The 19540-nt window shown below is 44.3% G+C and overlaps 2 long non-coding RNA genes across 2 annotated transcripts in view; one reads left to right on the top strand and one right to left on the bottom strand.

Moving 5' to 3' along the window:
- LOC115838693 (uncharacterized) overlaps positions 1-19540 on the bottom strand; it is a 615736-nt gene that overhangs the window by 22226 nt on the left and 573970 nt on the right. The window contains exon 7 of the long non-coding RNA XR_009564271.1: positions 9094-9174. This is a non-coding gene — a long non-coding RNA (uncharacterized lncRNA). The remainder of the gene's footprint in view (positions 1-9093; positions 9175-19540) is intronic.
- Positions 11082-16965, top strand: LOC115838691 (uncharacterized). The gene is made up of 2 exons (XR_004033720.2): positions 11082-15894; positions 15996-16965. It is a non-coding gene; the product is annotated as an uncharacterized lncRNA (long non-coding RNA).

Genomic DNA, 19540 nt, shown 5'->3' with positions numbered 1-19540 from the left:
TGATGAAGAGGTGTATTAGTTTAAAAAAATCAATAATTTGGAAAACATCTCTCTCTAAGCCTATTAAAAAAATTTTCTACAACAGTTTCGTAAGTGTTTTTCTTAAATCCTGGCTGAAAAGTAATTTTAGGTCCAAAGTGCCAAATTTAAGTGGTGAAAGTATGTATCTTTAAAAATGATTTCCTAGGGCAATATATGGGTGAGTGTGCTCTTGTAAATCCTAACAGATGGCAAATTATTGGGGGAAAAAATGATGAAAAACTGGTTCCCTTTGATCTTGGGAATTGATTATTGCATGAAATAAGTATCTTCATTTTGAAATCAGAGGAAAAAGTCTCAATTTTCATTTGGAAGAAATTAAAGATGATAGTATCTATAATAGAATTTTTTTCTGATATTCTTGTTGACAGTACTAATAACAGTTAAAAGTTACACATTTAATTTGGAAAAGAAATCTGCTCCTCTGCAGGAGGGGTCTTTTTCTTTGGGGGAGAAGCTGAAGCCGCTTGGGGGAGCCATTTGGTTGTAAGGGGAGCACTCTTCACTGCACAGTGCTGCTGTTAGCCTCCTCTGCTTAGCAGTGGTCTCTAGTGGACTGATTGCTGAAAGTCACTGATTTTTCTGAGCTAGTGATTTATAAGAAAATGCTAGTTTTCAGTGGCAGAGCAAGATGCTTCATTCAGCAGAAGGAAAATTGGGGGTTGGGCATAAAAATGTACAACATTTATTATGTAGCTGTTTTTGGCTCTGATGAGACAATGCTAATACCATAGCTGAGAGTCTTAGTGTTCAAGCTGTTCCTTTTTCTCTCTTTTTCTTTTTTTCCAATTTTTAAAAATTGTGGTAAAATACACATAACATAAAAAGTACCATGTTGGCAGTTTTTAAACTGTGCAAGTCAGTGGTATTGAATACATTCAGATTTTTGTGCAGCCATCGCCACTATCCATCTCCAGATCTCTTTTTCATCTTGCAAAACTGAAATTCTAAGCCCAGTAAATAGTAACTCTACTCCCCCTCCCCCTTCCCCTCAGCCCCTGGCAACCACCATTCTACTTTCTGTCTCTGAATTTGACTTTCTAAGTACCTCATATGAGTGGAATCATATAATATTTTTTCCTTTTGTGACTGACTCATTCCACTTAGCATAATGTCCTCAAGATTCATCTACGTTTTAGCATATGTCAGAATTTCCTTCCTTTTCAAGGCTGAATAATATTCCACTTATGTATGTATCACATTTTATGTTCCTTTCTTTTTAAATAGGGATTCCTAGACTGTTGTTTCCTAGGGGATCATGAGCCATTTATAGTAATTTCAAAAACTTAACAAATTAGACCTTGACCTGCATTGAGGCTACCTTGGCCCAAAGAATCCTCAAGCTCCCTTGACTATGGGCTAAAATCTAGCCATTACTGAATGGACACAGCCCACACATGCTGAATAGAAGCTCTAAGTGATTAAAACTGGGAAAGTGAATTACATTATAACTGCAACTTGAGCTGAGCCTTATAAGTCACCGGGGAACAACCATATTAGGGAAAGCGCCCAAGAGTCCCTGAGGCTAGTGAGGGATGGAAAGACTAAGATCTCTGGGCCCAACAGTGCCTTGAACACATTCCAGTAAAAGAGTAGACGAGAAAAGATCTATTCCTGGGAGAGGCGAAACATGTTATATACCTTCTGTTTTCACACCTGTCCTAGTCTAGACTCCACTTTTTTTTCCAGGTGCTAATGTCCTCATAGGAAGAATTGAAAAAAACCTTCTGAAATGCAAATGTTGGCATCAAGTTAAAATGGATGAAAATGTCTACAAAGCTGGCTTCATTCAACAGGAAATACTGTACAGTATGTGGTGTTCCTATGCACAGGAACTCCAGAGCTGCACTGCCCCTCCCCTCAAGTGCTGCAGGAGAAGAGTTCCGGCCAGGACCAAGTTTTGCACAGGCTCCGGACGCGCAGGCTCAGCGGCCATGGCTCACGGGCCCAGCCACTCCACGGCATGTGGGATCTTCCCGGACCAGGGCGCGAACCCATGTCCCCTGCATCGGCAGGCGGACTCTCAACCACTGCGCCACCAGGGAAGTCCCCAGGACCAAGTTTGTTTGACTCTCCTAGGAGGTCTAAACTTACTGCACTTACGACCCCATCTTCCAGGCTTGGAAGTGTTTCTGACCTGGGTTCAACTGCTGGCCCTGCCATTTACCAGTTGTGAGATCATGGGTGTCTCACCTCTGTTTTTTGGGTCTCATTTTCCTTAGCTGTAAATGACTATAGATATGATAGTTCCCACCAAATAGGAAGACTAAATGAGAAGAAAGATCCAAGAGTTGCTTTGTTAATTAGCTAAGAGTTAACACGTGCTTATTCTCAGTAATTTTGGAGATGTAGGTTTCTTGTTAAATCAACAACCTAATGAGGAATTTACTATTTGCCCCATTTTACACAAGAGGAAACTGAAGTTTAAACCACTCAGCTTGTAAGTGGAAGGGCTGGGATTTAACTCCAGATCTCTGACTTACCCACTGGAGTCACATAGATAGGATTATTAAGTATTTGGGTTGAGGGCTAGGGAAGGGTGTCACAATAGAGCTTGCACACAGAGCTTTAAAAATAACACAACTGCAAGAAAAGCGCCATCATTTGGTGTACTCCAGACATTACATAGCTTCAGTTTGAGGTTTTGGTTCCGCAGAAGGAATTGGTTTCTCTATTTCAGTCCTGAGCTTTGTTCAGTCTATGGAACTCTTGTGTTTGTAGAGAAAGTGTAGTTGTTTATTCGTTCAACAAACACTGATTACTGTGTGATATGCTTTTCTACTGGGGTTTTAGAAATGACCTGGTGAGGTGACTCATTGCTTTAAAAGGCTAGGCATTTGGATGTTAGGATCCTAGTCCCACCTGGGGCTAGTGGGGCTACAAGTCCTACATACCTGTTGATTATGGAGAAACCAGGCAGGGACCCCCCTCAAGGGCCCCTCAACTATTGGTGAAATCAGTAGTTGGGACCACAGTTTAAGAACCAGTATGCTCATGGTGTGTGGGCAATGGTGCCAGGGATTGCAAAACTGGAACTACCTTCCAGGAAATCTATACTGTATGGCCACGTGTATAACAGAGGAAGACCGGGGAACCCTGGGATACTCTAGCTGGAAGGGCTGAGAGTTCACACTGTGTTCTCCCCATTGTACAACAGAGTTCTGGGGCCCCAGAGAGGAGGGGCTTGCCCAAGATTGTGCAGCAAGTCTGTAGTAGAGCAGAGGTCAGAACCAGGCTTCCTGTTTCCAGGCCAGGGCTCCACCTCCTAACTGCACTGTGAGCCCTATTTGGGGCCTCTGCATAAGCCAGCAGACCTCTCTGGAGGCTAGACTCTGGAACGAGGTAAACCAAGTGATGGGCTTTGCTCAGTGGGCAGTGTTAATGAAAGGGAGAGGAGTAAAAGCAGCAAGGTTAGCTAGTAAAAATAAAATGAATAATGTTAGTAAATTTAGGAGAAAGTCAACGAGTTCCTAAGACTTGACAGAGAGACAAAATAGGGAGAAGCAGCCAGCAGAACTGCACTGTTTTGCACTCTTGTGACCACAAATGTTAGGTGAGCCAAGAACACAGCGAGATTGACCAACCAGGGTTAAAGTAAAGGCTAAACTTTTAAATACTATTCCTGGCCGCTCTGGCAACTAGGTCTCCTTCCCATGCTAAAGATAAAATAAAACATGCAAATTAACTGAATAGAAATCAAAGGTGTAGTCATAAACAGTCTAGATCACTCCATTTGGGTAAAGGGCTGGAAGTCTGTACCTCACAAAGCAAAAGAAGACACGAGAAGAACTTGAATTACACATAAGAGGGTTAAATTAGCCCTGCGAAGTACTTGTTTTCCTCCCTATCGACGTTGGTCATAGGCGATGCAGGTGGTAAATCCTGTTCTTGCCTGTCCCTATGGTCTCAAGCTGTTCTAACAGACAGTAGTTGCTGGGAAGAAAATGGAAGCTCATTCTCCCAGGGCCCTATCTAAACTGGTTTGGGCTGTAAAATTTAAACAGGGGTTCTCAAAGTTTAGCATGCACTGGAATCACCTCAGGATAATCTGCTTCTGCTCCATGGCAGATCTGGCTAGCCCCAGACTGGGCGTCCCAGCTCTCTAAAACACAAGTCACACAGTGGGGTTTATTCCAGGCCCATCTCAGGTACAAGTGTGTTAATTTTGTCCCCCTTTCTCTTTGAAGCTTTAACTATGGTGCTATTTGTTCTGAAGTCTCTGCACTGCATCTGGGGAAATCCACCTGCCTTGCGTGGCTTTGCATTTTGTGTATTTGTGACCTGGTGGTATGCACGGTCAGCTGGCAGTGGAGTGGAAGGCCCTGAGAGCCTGCAGAGCCCTGGTTCTCCCTTCAGTTCTCTTTGACTCAAGGCAGTACCTCTTTTCAGAGAGCATGTGCTGCCTGAATGAGCAAAACAAACTCTTGTCAGATTTCCTTTTGTGGTAGCCTTGCTGCACTGAAACCGTCAGTCAGCTCCAGGAGGCAGTAAAAACATGAAAGGTGCTGCAAGTCTTTCACGACTGTGCTGGCAGGGATTCCCTTACTGGGTGGGCCATTAGATACTGGCTTGGCACTCCCCCACGTCTGTCCATCCAGATGGTGTAAAAGGCTCTAGCCGGCACACGTCCCACCGTGGGAGAGCTGTCGGGTCCACCAGACTTGCGAACACTTCTATGAGACCCAAGTGATGGTGGGAGGGGCCAGCAAACATTTGCAGTGATGTGTGCATATCCTTTGCACTTCTTGTTGGTGCGTTTAGTAAACCGAAATTAAAGGAAATTTAGCTGAGTGGTGAGCTGTCATTCTCACCGATCTCTGAACCTGGTGCAGGCCTGATGGTCTGACCTTGCTCACTGCTCTTCCTCTTTTCTTCCTTCTCATTCCCCTCCTCCTCCTTTTCTTTTCGTTTTCTTCTTTCTCCTCTTCCCTTGACCCTCCCCCTCCCTTCTACCCTCCCATTACTCTCTTCTGTTCTACACAGCTTGAATATTCCTGGGCTATTGTTTGTACAAATACAATAAACTGTGCAAAGAAACACAATCCTCCAATGAAAGTTATTTAAAAGTAATTCTGATTTTCACTTACATTTTCCCAAGTTGCTATGGGTTGAATTGTGTGCTCCAAAATTTATATATTGAAGTCCTAAGCCCTAATACCTCAGGATGTGACCTTATTTGGAGATGAGGTCTTTACAGAGGTAATTAAGTTAAACTGAGACATTAGCATAGTCCTTAATCTGATATGAACTGCATCCTTCTAAGAAGGAGAAGTTTGGACACAGGCAGCCATACAGGGAGAACACCTTGTGAACTTGAGGACATCCATCTACAAGCCAAGGAGAGAGGCCTGGAACAGGCTCTTTCCCTTATAGCCTTCAGATGGAACCAAACCTGTCAGCACCTCGACTTTGGACTTCTACCCTCCAGAACTGTGAGACAATATGTTTCTATCGTTTAAGCTGCCCCGTTTGTGGTATTTGTTATGGCAGCCCTAGCAAACCAATACATACTAAAGGGGAAGCTAGTCCGTAATTCTCAGTGATGTTTTTAACCACCACCCTCCCTCCTGTCTTCCTAGTTCTCTCACGCCTGCAGCAGCTGTGGTACCTCTTGATCTCTAAACTCCAGAAACCCTTCCCCACCACTAGCTTGAATGACTTCTATTTTTCTAACACCTCTCCTGCTGAGCAAGAAATTAGCAAACTTTTATTCATTGCTCTGGTAACTTAACCTTGAGAAAGGTGGTGCCCCAATTTGGAAACACAAGCATTTTGGGTCACTGGAAGTGGATAGCCTTAAAGTAAACGTAAATATGGCCTATTTCATGCACAAGGTGAGCACAATTTCTATTTGGATTGTTTAGTCCAGAGACTTGTTTATGTCATGGTGAACTGAGAAAACCCCAGTGTTCTGACTCAAGACCAAGAAGACCTTGGTTGGTGGTAAATTATTAGCAGGGAATTTGGTAGTGACCAGAGCTTGTTTAGCAGAGTGGATGGCATTCATACAGTAACCATAAGCCTGGACCAGTGAAGGCCTGGCACACCTAGCTAGGATTTGAGGGTATATACAGCAGCTTGGGTGTCCAGATTCAAGTTTTCACTTATGTGTATTATCCTTGCATTCCTAGAATGAGCTCCACTCTGTCACTGTAATAAAAAGAGTTAACATAGCAGGCTGAACACTGCTATTTTTAGAGGTTGGCCCCTGGCTGGTGGTCTGCAGACTTGGCATTTAAGGCTGATTGATGATGTGATTTCTCCTGTACATGAGCTTTCCTTCTGAGAGTCTGGAATTTTGGTAGTTGTGCCTAGGCAACCACTGCCAATAAAATCTTTGGGCACTGAGTCTTTAATGGGCTTTCTGGGCAGAAACATCGCACACATGGTTGCATTCTTCGCTGCTAGAGAAAGGATCATTCTTGATGTGTCCCTCACAGGAAGGAAAGAGTATAGGAAGCCTGCATGGATTTCTCCAGAACTCACCTGTGTCTTTTTCCTTCCATGATCCTATTTTGTATCCTTTTACTGTAATAAACCTGAGCCATGCTGTGAGTACAACTATGTGCTCAGTCCTGTGAGTCATTCTAGAAACTCAACGAACACGTGGGTGGTCTTGGGGAATCCCTCAAAGAGTCACGGTGTCTTGCTTTTTAATGTGTTGTTGCGTTGTGTCTGCTAATATTTTATGTTTTCTTTATTGATATTGTTCAGTACAACTCCCATTTATCAAGCTTTTCTTCATGCACACTGTTCTAGACATTGACATATAGCAACTTCTTTAATCTTTTCAGGTGCCCAGGACAGCTCATTTTATAGCTGTCTCAGCTGAGAAAGCTGAGGCCCACAGAGATGGAGTGACTCACTCAGAATCATGGAGGTCCTGACTGCACAGCAGAGCTGGGAACCAGGGCTATCTGCCTCTACGTTAGGGTGACCAGCAGTCCCAGTTTGCCCTCGACTGAGGGTTTCCTAGAGCATGGCACTCTGAGTACTAAAACTGCGACGGTCCTGGGCAAAATCAGGACACCTGGTCACCCTACTTCAAGTCCGCAGCTTTTTTTATACTTTATCCAACTAGATACTTCTATTTTCCTGAGGGAGAGCTTGTCCCCATTAGGAGGTGGCCTATTTAGACCCAAATTGGAAGAGCCAGACACCTGGTCTCTCAAGGAGACCAATTTCCAAAGACCTTGCCTTAGTGCCAAACACTCTGCACCTCCCAACCCGCCTTGCTCAGTCTGCTCTTTCCTCTTCTCCACCAAGTGCACCGCCCATCTCTGCCCACCACATTTTTCAGCATTACTGGTTTTAATTTCCTGCACCATCCCCTTTGCAAAAACTTCTTTCCTGATTTAATTACTATTTCTCTTAATTAAATTTCATTCTCTCGATTGTCGTTAAACTCCTGAAGTTGTTTCTCCAACGAATTTAACAGTGAGGCCCTGTGCTTAGAGATTAATTGTCGTCATTTTTCCCTCAAACACAGGTACTTTCTTACTTCTCTTCAATTATCTGTGGGCAAAAGGAAAGTGACCATCCTTCTTCCCAGGGCCTCTCTGAGAACAAACACCGCTGGGGGCTGCCGTGAGAGAGAGGGAGAGAGGGAGAGGGGGAGAGGGGGAGAGGGGGAGGGGGGAGAGGGGGAGGGGGGAGGGGGAGAGGGGGAGAGGGGGAGAGGGGGAGGGAGGGAGGGAGGGAGAGAGGGAGAGAGGGAGAGAGGGAGAGAGGGAGGAAGAGAGAGAGGGAGAGAGAGAGGGAGAGAGAGAGGGAGAGAGGGAGAGAGGGAGAGAGGGAGGGAGAGAGAGGGAGAGAGAGAGGGAGAGAGAGAGGGAGAGGGAGGGCAGGGCGGTGGGGGGGGGATGCCAAGTCTCTTGAATTTTTCTCCCACCTTCTACTGAGTCTAATCTCAGGGTAAGTAGCCAGAAAGCCCCAGGTGACTCAGGCGGGCTCGTGAACAGCCTGGCGGGGGTGGGGTGGGGGTGGGGAGGGGCTCCAGGGGCACAGCTCAGTTTTCAGAGATGATGGCTCCCTGCCAGGAGGGGTTTGGGATGGTGCGGAGGGATATAGGGGCTGCCTCTGGCCTCAAGCATTGCACCCAGCCAAGGTCTCTCAGAGGAACTAAGGCTGTGGCTCAAAGGAACAGAAACACTTCCGGCTAGAACTTCCCTTCCCTGGAACGCCCCTCTTAGGAAACCAAAGCTCCAGTGCTCTACCCTCTGATCACCTTTCTCACGGTCTCAGTACAGCAGCCTTTTGACCTTTCAGCCTCAAACTCCTGTTTTCCCAGCTCCATCACCCCAGACTCTCCTCTGTCTTTGTGCACAGACCCTTGAAAAACGGTGACTAGAGAAGGATGCATGGTTCCGGGTGGGGCCCAGTAAGCTTCCTGTATGAGCTAGTTGCTGCATCCTCTGGCCCTGTATGGGTGAAGCACCCGCAGAGGTACAAAGCACAGGCTCTGGGGCCCTCAGACCCAGCCTGGCACATACAGGCTGTGGGATCTTGTTTCTCCAATGCCCCAAGCCTCAGTTCCCTCGTCTGCAGATATTCAGATATAGTACCATGTGAAAGGGGTACAGGGCTGCCTTTTATTATATGTCAGGATTAAATGAAACAACGGAAGTAAAGAATTCAGCACAGTGCTTGGTGTGTAATTAGCCTTAAACAACAAGTAGTATTACTCACACTGAGTAGCATTTGCTCCTATATGTCACAGAATCCCCAACTTTTAGGACTGAAAAGAAAACTGAAGTCCTTTAAGCCCTCTCATCTCCCCAGCCATTTGATTATGACATTTCTATTTGGTCTCTGACTCTGCTTGGGTACCTCCTGGGATGGCGAACACTGCTCTGGGGAATCCCTGCCTTCTTTGGGTTACTCTATAGATGTCAATTAGCTCTGTTTACAGGTGTGATGTATTTAAACTGCTTTCCAGTTGCAGGGAACAGGAAGCTGTCCCCTATTCAACTACAATAATGTAGGCTGCCAGAGAACAGGACACAAATGATCATTTGGAAGATAATTCAGCAAATAACTCAATGACATACTCACAGATGAAGGATTCAGGCTCTAGACTCTCTGCCTACCCAGTTCCTGGGAGGGGCGGGGTCCAGTCCAGCTGCAGATAAGGTCCTGAGAATGAGGTAGAACCCAGTTAATTCAGACACGTTTTATAGACAAGGCCTCAAAAATCCCGAAGGAACTTTTTTTTTTTTTATATCTTTATTGGAGTATAATTGCTTTACAATGGTCCAAAGGAACCTTTGAAGTCACCCTTCTCCTGAGTTCACAGGACTCACAAACAATACCATCCATCCCTGGTTATTCATGCTCATTAAACGTCAGAATAAAGAGCTTAGAGCTCAGGAGGGGCTCCATCTCCATTACTCCGGGGCCGCTTAGCTGCATTTATGATGAGAAGGCCCTGGGGTGTCTAACTACCCGATTTGCTTAATAAAGTCCTCCCGGTCCTGCTGATGTTACCAGCTTCATGTCGCACATTCTTATGCTATTGGGGTGGTGCCAGAATGTATTTAAATATCCCATTGTGTCTATTTCATTTTTATTTAAAGGAAATGAATTTCAAGGTTTAAAGCAGATTTTCTAATGCAAATGCACCTATGCAGCTAGGTGTGAGGAGCCAGAGGTAAGGGAAGGGTTACAGTATAGGAACTGTAGGAGGCATTCAAGGCTCATCTAGCTGGAGGTCCTGTTCTCCTGTGAACTGTGGCTTGTGAGGCGGTGGATTCTCATTGTTAGCAACTACATATTTGTATAAACCTGAATTTTCATTTAGTGCTTAATAGATTTAATTTTACCTTAATGATATATTTTATTTCTTTTTTTTGGTATAAATTTACTTATTTATTTTTGGCTGTGTTGGGTCTTTGTTGCTGTGTGCGGGCTTTCTCTAGTTGGGATGAGCGGGGGCTACTCTTCGTTGCGGTGCGTGGGCTTCTCATTGCGGTGGCTTCTCTTGTTGCGGTGGCTTCTCTTGTTGCGGAGTACGGGCTCTAGGCGTGTGGGCTTCAGTAGTTGTGGCTCGCAGGCTCCAGAGCACAGGCTCAGTAGTTGTGGTGCATGGGCTTAGTTGCTCCGTGGCATGTGGGATCTTCCCGGACCAGGGCTCAAACCCGTGTCCCCTGCACTGGCAGGCGGATTCTTAACCACTGCGCCACCAGGGAAGCCCCAATGATATATTTTAAATGGACTCCTAGAAGGTTTGGATTGGACCTTAGAACTTAATTTGACCAATCCCTCCTGTTACAGATGAAAAAATTGAGGCCCAGAGAGGTTAAAGTTTTTTCCCCAAATCACACAGGTAGTAATAAGTGTAGGGCTGGGATTCAAGTCTAGATTTTAAAATTTCAGATGGTATTGGTTCAAAACTCACCCCACGTGCAGTGAGATAAGCTTCTTTAGCAGTCTCTCTGGCATAAAAGGGAAGTGTTAATGTTTCCTCATCCTCTAGCTCCGAGATCCTGTTTATTTGGAATTAGCTTGGTGGAAGGATCAACTTGCCTGCTCACAGCTGCTGTCCCTTCTCATGCCACATTGAAGAGGAACCACAACCCCCTCTCCTTGACCTCCCCTCACATGCTGCACACACGGCAGCTACATACGTACAGCAGACTTTATATGAAACTTGAGGAAACAGAGGTTTGTGTCACCATGTTGCTCGTTTCCCCTTCTTTTTAGAGCACGCTTCTGTAGGATTCATCCCAGAAATTCCCCCATTTCAAAGCACAGAGTAACATAGCTCATCAATTCCCTTTCACTCAGGACTACGTTTTGCTGCAACAGAGACCTGTAAAACAATGCCTTAAATAAGGTTTACAATTTTTCTCTCATGTAAGTCTGGAGGTAGGCATTCTAGGGCTGGTAAGGTAGTGCCACAATCTCATCAATGTCCTAACCTCCTCTCATCTTTCCATTTTGCCATCCTTAGCACAAGCCTACTGTCCTCAAGCAAGATCACCTCAGGACTGCAAAATGACTGCTGCAGCACAAGTCATTACATCCATGTTTCAGGTAAAGGAAGAGGAAAGGCCAATAAGGGGCCTGCCAACAGAGTCAGTGCCCTTTTCAGGGAGCATTCCCAGAAGTCTCATACTATAGTTATTCTTTCATTCAATTGGCCAGAAGTTACTCTCATGGGCACTCTTCTCTGGAGGGGAGCCTGGGAAATCTAATTTTTCAGTTGGCACATTGCTACCTCCAACAAAATCAGGGCCCTGTGTAAGTAAGAAGAGAAGAATAAATTTTGGGTAGGCAACCAGAATGTCTGCCACAACCCCCAACTCAGGTCTGGACCTATCTTTGCATCCCAATGACTCATTATTCTATTAAACCTAAGAGGCCATCACAGGGCTGAAGGGAGGGAGCTGGAGTAAAAGAAATGGCTGAATCTTTCATCTGCTGTCTTCACTGACAGTCTCTGAAAGTGGATGGCAACAAAGAGATTTATTTGCCCACTGATACGAAATCTACCACCCTCCTTAGAAGGCAGAAGCGGTTACAGTTGCCTTTTATTTTCCTATTGCTACACCCAAGGATTGTTGTGAGAATGCAAAGACAGATATGAGACAGCATGTTATAAACTATAAAACACTACTCAGCAACAGAAATGATCGTTTATCGTTATTATAAGTGTTGTCACGTCTTCTAAAGCCGTGCGCTCAGCTGAAGAAAAGGATTTTCTGAGAGAGAGCAAGAGAGCCAAAGAGAAAAGGAGAGAAAGAGTGAGGGGGAGGGGTAAGGGAGAAGGGAAATGGGGAGAGAGAAGAGTGGAGGCCCCTTTTCTATCAAAGGCAGAACAAAAATATATTGACATAATTGAATCCTATGTCTGACCCAAACACATATACAACTACCTGGGAGACAGCATCAAAGTTCTTTGCTCAGGGCTCTCTGATTATTTAAAAAATATCTCCCTCATTTTTAAGCAATATATGTATATTGAAGACTATTTGAACCATATGAAAAGGCACAAGGAAGTTTTTCTTAAAAACCTGCTTTATTGATATATAATTGACATAAACTGTGCACATTTCAAGTGTGTAATTTTATGTATTTTGACATAAGTATACACCCATGAATCCATCACTACCCTCAACATAATGAACACATCCGTCACCCCCAAAAGTTTCCTATGCTCCCTCTCTCCTGCCCCTTCCTGGCCAACCCCCTTCCTGCCAGGAATCAACTCCTCTGCTTTCTGCCACTCTAGATTCCTTTGCATTTTCTTGAATTTTATACAAATGGAATATAAAATTCCATAAAAACATGTACAATGTATGTACTCTTTTTTGTTTAGCTTCATTCACTTGGCATAATAATATGAAAACAAAAAAAAACAAAAAAATGCCAACAAACCTCACAACTTACAGAGACATATAATTAATGACATAACACAGATCCACCAGGATTCAGAACAGTTAATTAGCCATATTCGCTTCAGCTCTCCTCATTTTTTTAATGTGATTTATACAAGAAAAAAATTGTAACAATTTGCATAATTCTATGAATAATTATAAAACAAACCCCTGTGGGCAACAAGTGAACGCTGTAAGCACCCTGTTATCTTCTGTGTCCCCTCCCTGACACCCATGTCTTCCCCCCCAATTCTAGGTCATCACTATCCCCACTTTTGGGAGACTCACTTTCTTGCTTGCCTTTCTGGTTTTATGACCTAGGTATCCGTCCCAGTAATGGTAGAGTTGAGCCACCTGTTTGTGAATTTTATATGAATGAAATCATACTGTTTGTCTTCTTCTGTGACTTGTATTTTTTACCGTTATGTTTGGGAGATTAGCCATGTTGTGTCATGTGGCTGTGGTTTGTTCATTTTAATGGCTGTATTCAATTTTATGAATATACTGCAGCGTGGCATGGCCCACACTAGAAAGAAACCTTTTAAATGTGATCATCACTGTTTGGCCTGTGTTCGCACCCAAGCCTTGTACCCAACAGACAGTCGTCATAGGATAGAAACAAGTGAAACACCCCAACTCCTGCTGCCAGTCCCCTGACCGCCACCCTGTGTCCATAGAAAGTTAATCCATTAATATTCACATATGCAAATCATAAATATTTACAACAATATCTTCTGTCCTGACACAGTATTCTTTCTGAAGAAGCAAAGCACAAAGCAGCTTCTAAAAAAAAAATCATGAACTTTATGTAATTTCATTAGTCAGCCCAGGCTAATAAAAAAGTACCACAGACTGGGTGGCTTAAACAACAGAAGTGTATTTTTTCTCATAGATCTGGAGGTTGGAAGTCCAGGATCAAGGAGTCAGTAGGTTTGGTTTCCACTGAAGCCTCTCTCTGGCTTACAAAGGGCTGCCTTCTCCCTGTTTCCTCATGTTTCTGTCTCCTCTGCCTTCTCACTGTATTCCCTCTTTCCTTCTGTTTCCTAATCTCCTCTTTAAAGACCCCAGTCAGATTAGATTAGGACCCATCCCAATGGCCACAGTTTACCTGTTTCAAGGCCCTGTTTCCAAATATGGTCATGGTCTGAGGTACTAGGGGTTAGGACTTCAAAACATGAATTTCAGCCCATAGCAGTTGCATTGATCTTAATACAGCCCATAGCAGTTGCACTGATCTTAATACACCTAGTTATATTCTCCGTGGGAGAAAGAAAAACAAGGATGAGGTCAGACACTCTCCTTCTACAGCCTGCTCTTCCCTTTTCACTCTTTTCCTCAGGCCTTCAATCCAGAACATCCTAGCTCACTGCTCCTAAACGATGCTCTCACTATAAATTGCATAGAAACATAAGACATCAAAACCTAGTTTTATGTTTCTTTGTGTATAAGAAATAGTAAGAGTCACTGAAGTCGGTGCTTGCAGTCTGAGACTTTTCTAAAAAGAGTTCAGTGCATTATTCAAGTTGAAAAAATAATAATTTGGACCTTAGCCTGTCTCCAGCAGATGGATGACGCTGCCCGTCCCCTGCCCTTTCTTAAGAAGTTCCCTTTATTCTGTGATACCCTAAAGTGTCTGCTGGCATGGTGGTTTACAAGCACCTTCTCACGTGGTGAATAATTAGGTCCTAATCACCACCCAGTGAAGTAGAGAAATAATTTGAATCCCTGTTGTACAGATGAGATAACTGGAGCATAAAGAATGTGGGATTTTCAAGGTCACACAGCAAGAAAGGCACAAAGCCAGCTTCCATTTCTCAGTCTAGGTAATATGAATTCCACAGTTCCATGTTGCCTTCTCTCCCCAAAGTGGCGGTCCATCCACCAAGTTTTTGTTTCAACTGAGGTGCAGTGGTGCTAGTCATTGGGAGGGGGAACAACTGAAAACACTATGATGACTCAGGGCAGTCAGTAAGAAAATGGACTTTCTCGGTGAGGCAGAGATGGGGAAGTAGTCATCTCTTTCTTCTGATAGCAGGGCGTACGTTTTGTTTTTCAATCGGCATGCTCACTGGATCCTTCTTATTACCCTTTGCCTTTCATGCTTTTAAAGCTTACCCACAAGCATTTTTTTCATTCCATCTGTATTTAGTAGTTGTTGTTCTACTACAAAGAAGACTTTCCTCTCTTCTCCATCTATTTGTGTACTCATTTATTAATTTATATCACTATAGTCTCACGGTTTCTTATTTTATTCAGTGAGTTTTTGTTTTATTCCACGGGTTTCGATGACCAGACTGTGCTTGTTCAGTGGGAACCCCTTCATTCTGGCTCCTGGGTCCTCTTGACATGTTCCCATAAGTCCATGAGCCTATCCTTACTTGGCACAAAAAGGTGTTCCACATTCTTCTCATATTTTCACTGCCCCAGCCTTAAACTCACTGTATTTTGAGAACTGGTGGATACCACCCAGTGTTAAAAGTAGAAGTCTTGAACCACTGTAGGAGCCAGAGGAGACAGTGATTTCTCCTCAAATTATGACCCTTCTTGACCTTCAGATGAAAGGATTAAGAGGATGATTGCCCCCATGTGCTTGTAATTCATCCCAAGGATAAACAAATCTACTGTCTTAAGTTTCTCATGATTTCCATTTCATGGAAGAGAATTTCAAACTAAGCCTCAGAGACACTAGGCGGGAAATGGGAATTCAAATCTGTGGGATAGGGTAACGGGAGATCAATACGGAACGGACTGCCGCCCTTACTAACAGTGACCCTGACCCACACAAGCCTGTGTGTGGGAGGAGCTTGGGCTCCTCCCAAGGAGCCTGCAGAGCCGGCGGCGAGCAGGAAGCCTCAGAGTACAGAGGACCATGTCACTCTTAACTCCCAGATGGTGAGAGGTAAGCCTCTGTCCTGGGGACACCGGAGTGGGCGGGGTGTCCTTTCTACACTCACAGGTGCAGCCAGAGCTGACTCTAAGATAAGACAGGTTTGATCATGGCTCGTTTTCCTTTCCATTAAAAATAATTTCAATTAGGAAAGACTTTAAGTTTACAGAAAGTTACAGATAAAAATGTCATAAGCACCAATGTACCCATCACCAGACGGAGGAAATGTTAACATTAGCCTTAGATCCTTTTAGAAAGAAAATAAAGCTACAGATAAAATTGAAACCCAATTGCCCTCCCTCTCTCTCCAGAGATAACTCTCAAGTTAGTACGCAGCTTCTCGGTGCTCAATTATTACTTTGTTTTCACGTGGGTAAACACCAATATATAGTATTGCCTTGTGTACTTAAAACATTTCATAAGCAGTATTGTTACCCACGCTATGCAGCCAAGGCTCCAGGCGCGGAGACTGTTTTCTTTTTTTCAATCATACAGGTTAGTTGTTTTTTTATCAACAGGAAGCCACGAAGGCCAGAAACAAAACCAGACTGAACCAGCTAGGTCCAAGATGGCGGGCAAAGTAGGCTAAAGGTCACTGCTTTCCTTGCCTTGATTTATCTCTGCGTTTCCATACCAACCCCTGAAAGCTGAAAGATACTTACCCTGATTTATCTCTGTGTTTGTTTCAAAAGTACCTGGTGTTTGGCAGAGATGCTTTGCGGGCTGTACTTTGAGAGATACACAGTGGTCAACCATCCCAAACCAGCTCTGACGACCACGGGAACACGCCTGCGCAGATGAAACCAGGGGGCTGTCCCAGCATTACCTTCGCTTCATTACCTTGCTAACATCTCAGCCCAAAGCGGGGATTTGTGCTCTGCTAGGCACAATTTGTTCCACGTGCAAAGGAGCGTGGCAGACTGCGCATGACCTGGCTGCCCCTGGAAATCTCCGCCCCTTTCCTAGAGCCCTGATGACCTTCTCCCTCCTAACCCTAAAATTCCCTTACTCCCCTCTTTGGGGAGAAGGTGCTTCTAGAGTTTGAGCTTCCCTTCTCCATTCTCTGGCCTTTGGGTAAAAGCCTGTTTTGCTTGCACCAAACTCAATTTCATTATTGGGAGCTCGAAACTGAGTGGGAAAGAACTCCCTGTCTGATAGGGGTTGGGGGAAGGGAGAGCTTAGGTTCAGCTAGGGCACCAAGAGTGGGGGGTCTTACGTCTAATTCAGTAACATTACCATACTGCTTGTATCCGTTTTCAACTGGCTTTTTTTTTTTTTCGGTACGTGGGCTTCTCACTGTTGTGGCCTCTCCCGTTGCGGAGCACAGGCTCCACACACGCAGGCTCAGCGGCCATGGCTCACGGGCCTAGCCGCTCCGCGGCATGTGGGATCTTCCCGGACCGGGACACGAACCCGTGTCCCCTGTATCGGCGGGCGGACTCTCAACCACTGCGCCACCAGGGAAGTCCTCAACTGGCTTTTGATTTTCACCTAACAGTGAGATTTATTGATATTAATAATGTAGATCTAGTTCATTCATTTTATCTGATAGTATTTTGTTGTATGACATTTTTATAATGATATATGATATTACTCTTAATAGTCCTAATGCTTTGTATATTGGATTTTCTTTGAAGATAATAAACTCACCTGGAATAATGACAGTTTTGTTTCTTACTTTCTATTCCTAAATCTTATTTCTATTTTTAGTATAATGTTGGCTAGGAGTTCAAGTGGGGATTATTTTCTTGTTCTTCTTCTGGTTTAAAAGAGATTTTAAGGTTTGCATTTTTAGGTATGATGCTTGTGGTAGGTTTTTGGTAGTTACTTTTTTACCAGGTTAAGGAACCTACCTCCTAGTACTATTTTGCCCAAGGTGTTTTTTCCCAAAGTCCATTCATGACTGACTTCATTATGTTTCTTTTTCTGAACCTATTGACATGATTATATAATTTTCTCCTTCTAATTTCCCAGTTTAGTAAATTACATCAGTAGATTTCCTAATGTTAAAGTATTCTATATTTTTAAGGAAAAGATAAGATAGAGGACCGTCCTCTATTTGATCATGATGTATTTCTTTTTATACATTGCTCAATTAAGTTTGCTATCCAGCTGTCTATCTATGTATGTATTTAAAAAATTCTTGTATTTGGGTACATGTTTGAAGTGGGGGGCCTGTATATATTTCCCCCCTGTCTGGTTTGTTATCTAGACTATATTGGCTTCATAAAATAAGTTGAGGAGTTTCATCTTTATTTACTGTCTGGAAGAATTTATATATAATTGGAATTATCTGTTATATGAAAGTTTAGAGGATCCACCTGGAGAGCCATCTGTAACCTATAATTTCTTTGTGGGAAAATTGAAAATCTATTAATTCAAGTTCTTATTTTGTTATAAAAACAATTGGGTTTTCCATTTCTTCTCAAGTTAGTAATGGCAAATATGGTACTTTACATTGGGGCAGACAAACTATGGCCTGTGAGCCAAATGCAGCAGCTTTTTGTTTTTGTAAATAAAGTTTGATTGGAACACAGCCATGCAATTCATTTATATATTGTCTATGGCTGATTAGGCTGTGCTCCCCTAATCAATCCCCAGTACCTATCCTCTATCTCCTTGAATCTCAGAGCTTTTCTATTCTCAGTATAGATGAAGAGTTTAAGAGTTGAATTTTCAACTCACTTCATCCAACCATTTACTCATCCATCCATCCTTCCATTCAGTGACTATTTACTGGGTGTCTACATTCTCAACATTATTCTAAAGCACTGGGGATATAGCAATGAACAAACAATTCCATGCCCTCATGAGGCTTACATTCAAAGATGGAGACTCAGACAATAGACAAATAAGATAGTACATATACAATATGCCTGGTGTATTTGGGAGAAAAGTAGAAAGTCTTTGGCTACCGTTTCCATTTCTGTAACATTCTTTGGTCTATTCAAGTTCTTTTTGTATCAATATTGCATTTTCTATATTTTACAATTTATCAGTTTCATGTAGGCTTTCAAATTTATTACTGTGGAGGGTTTCATTCTTCTATTTTCAACTTTTTGTACCATTGTCTTTTGTAGATAACATATTGTTGGATTTTATTTTTTTAAAGCCCAGTCTGACTCTTTTTCTCTTCTAATTGGGACAGTTAGCCCATTTATATTTATTTTATATATTTAAACTTAGTTGCCATCTTTTTTCATATTTTCCATTTATATGTCTTATTTCTTTTTATTCTTACTTATCACTGGGTGTATTGAATTTTCTTCTGCTGGTTTAAAAGTTATACTCTAGACAGATACACCAGAAACACATCTACGCGTGGAACAACTCCTATGGAGCACCTACTGAACGCTGGCAGAAGACCTCAGACCTCCCAAAAGGCAAGGAACCCCCCACGTACCAGGTTAGGGCAAAAGAAAAAAATAAACAGAGACAAAAGGATAAGGACGGGTCCTGCACCAGCGGGAGAGAGCTGTGAAGGACGAAAAGTGTCCACACACTAGGAAGCCCCTTCGCGGGCGGAGACTTCGGGTGGCAGAGTGGGGGAGCTTCGGAGGCGGAGACTGCGGGTGGCGGAGACTGCGGGTGGCGGAGTGGGGGAGCTTGGGAGCCGCGGAGGAGAGCACAGCAACAGGGGTGCGGAGGGCAAAGCGGAGAGATTCCAGCGCAGAGGATCGGGCCGACCGGCACTCACCAGCCGAGAGGCTTGTCTGCTCGCCCGCCGGGGCGGGCGGGACTGGGAGCTGAGGCTCCGGCTTTTGTCGGAGCGCCGGGAGAGGACTGAGGTTGGCGGCGTGAACACACCCTGCAGGGCGTTAGTGCACCGCGGCTAGCCGGGAGGGAGTCCGGGCAAAAGTCTGGACCTGCCGAAGAGGCAAGAGACTTTTTCTTCCCTCTTTGTTTCCTGGTGCACGAGGAGAGGGGATTAAGAACGCTGCTTAAGAGAGCTCCAGAGACGGGCGCGAGCCTCGGCTAAAAGTGCGGAGCCCAGAGACAGACATGAGACGCTAAGGCCGCTGCTGCCGCCACCAAGAAGCCTGTGTGCGAACACAGGTCACTATCCACACCCCCTTCCGGGGAGCCTGTGCAGCCCGCCACTGCCAGGGTCCCGGGATCCAGGGACAACTCCCCCGGGAGAACGCACGGTGCGCCTCAGGCTAGCAATGTCACGCCGGCCTCTGCCGCCGCAGGCCCGCCCCACACCCCGTGACCCTCCCTACCCCCCGGCCTGAGT

This window comes from Globicephala melas, chromosome 6 (genome assembly GCF_963455315.2).
Source record: "Globicephala melas chromosome 6, mGloMel1.2, whole genome shotgun sequence".
In the NCBI taxonomy this organism is placed as follows: Eukaryota; Metazoa; Chordata; class Mammalia; order Artiodactyla; family Delphinidae; genus Globicephala; species Globicephala melas.
Note: the sequence above shows the minus strand (reverse complement) of the source record. Positions and strands in the feature narration are given on the sequence as shown.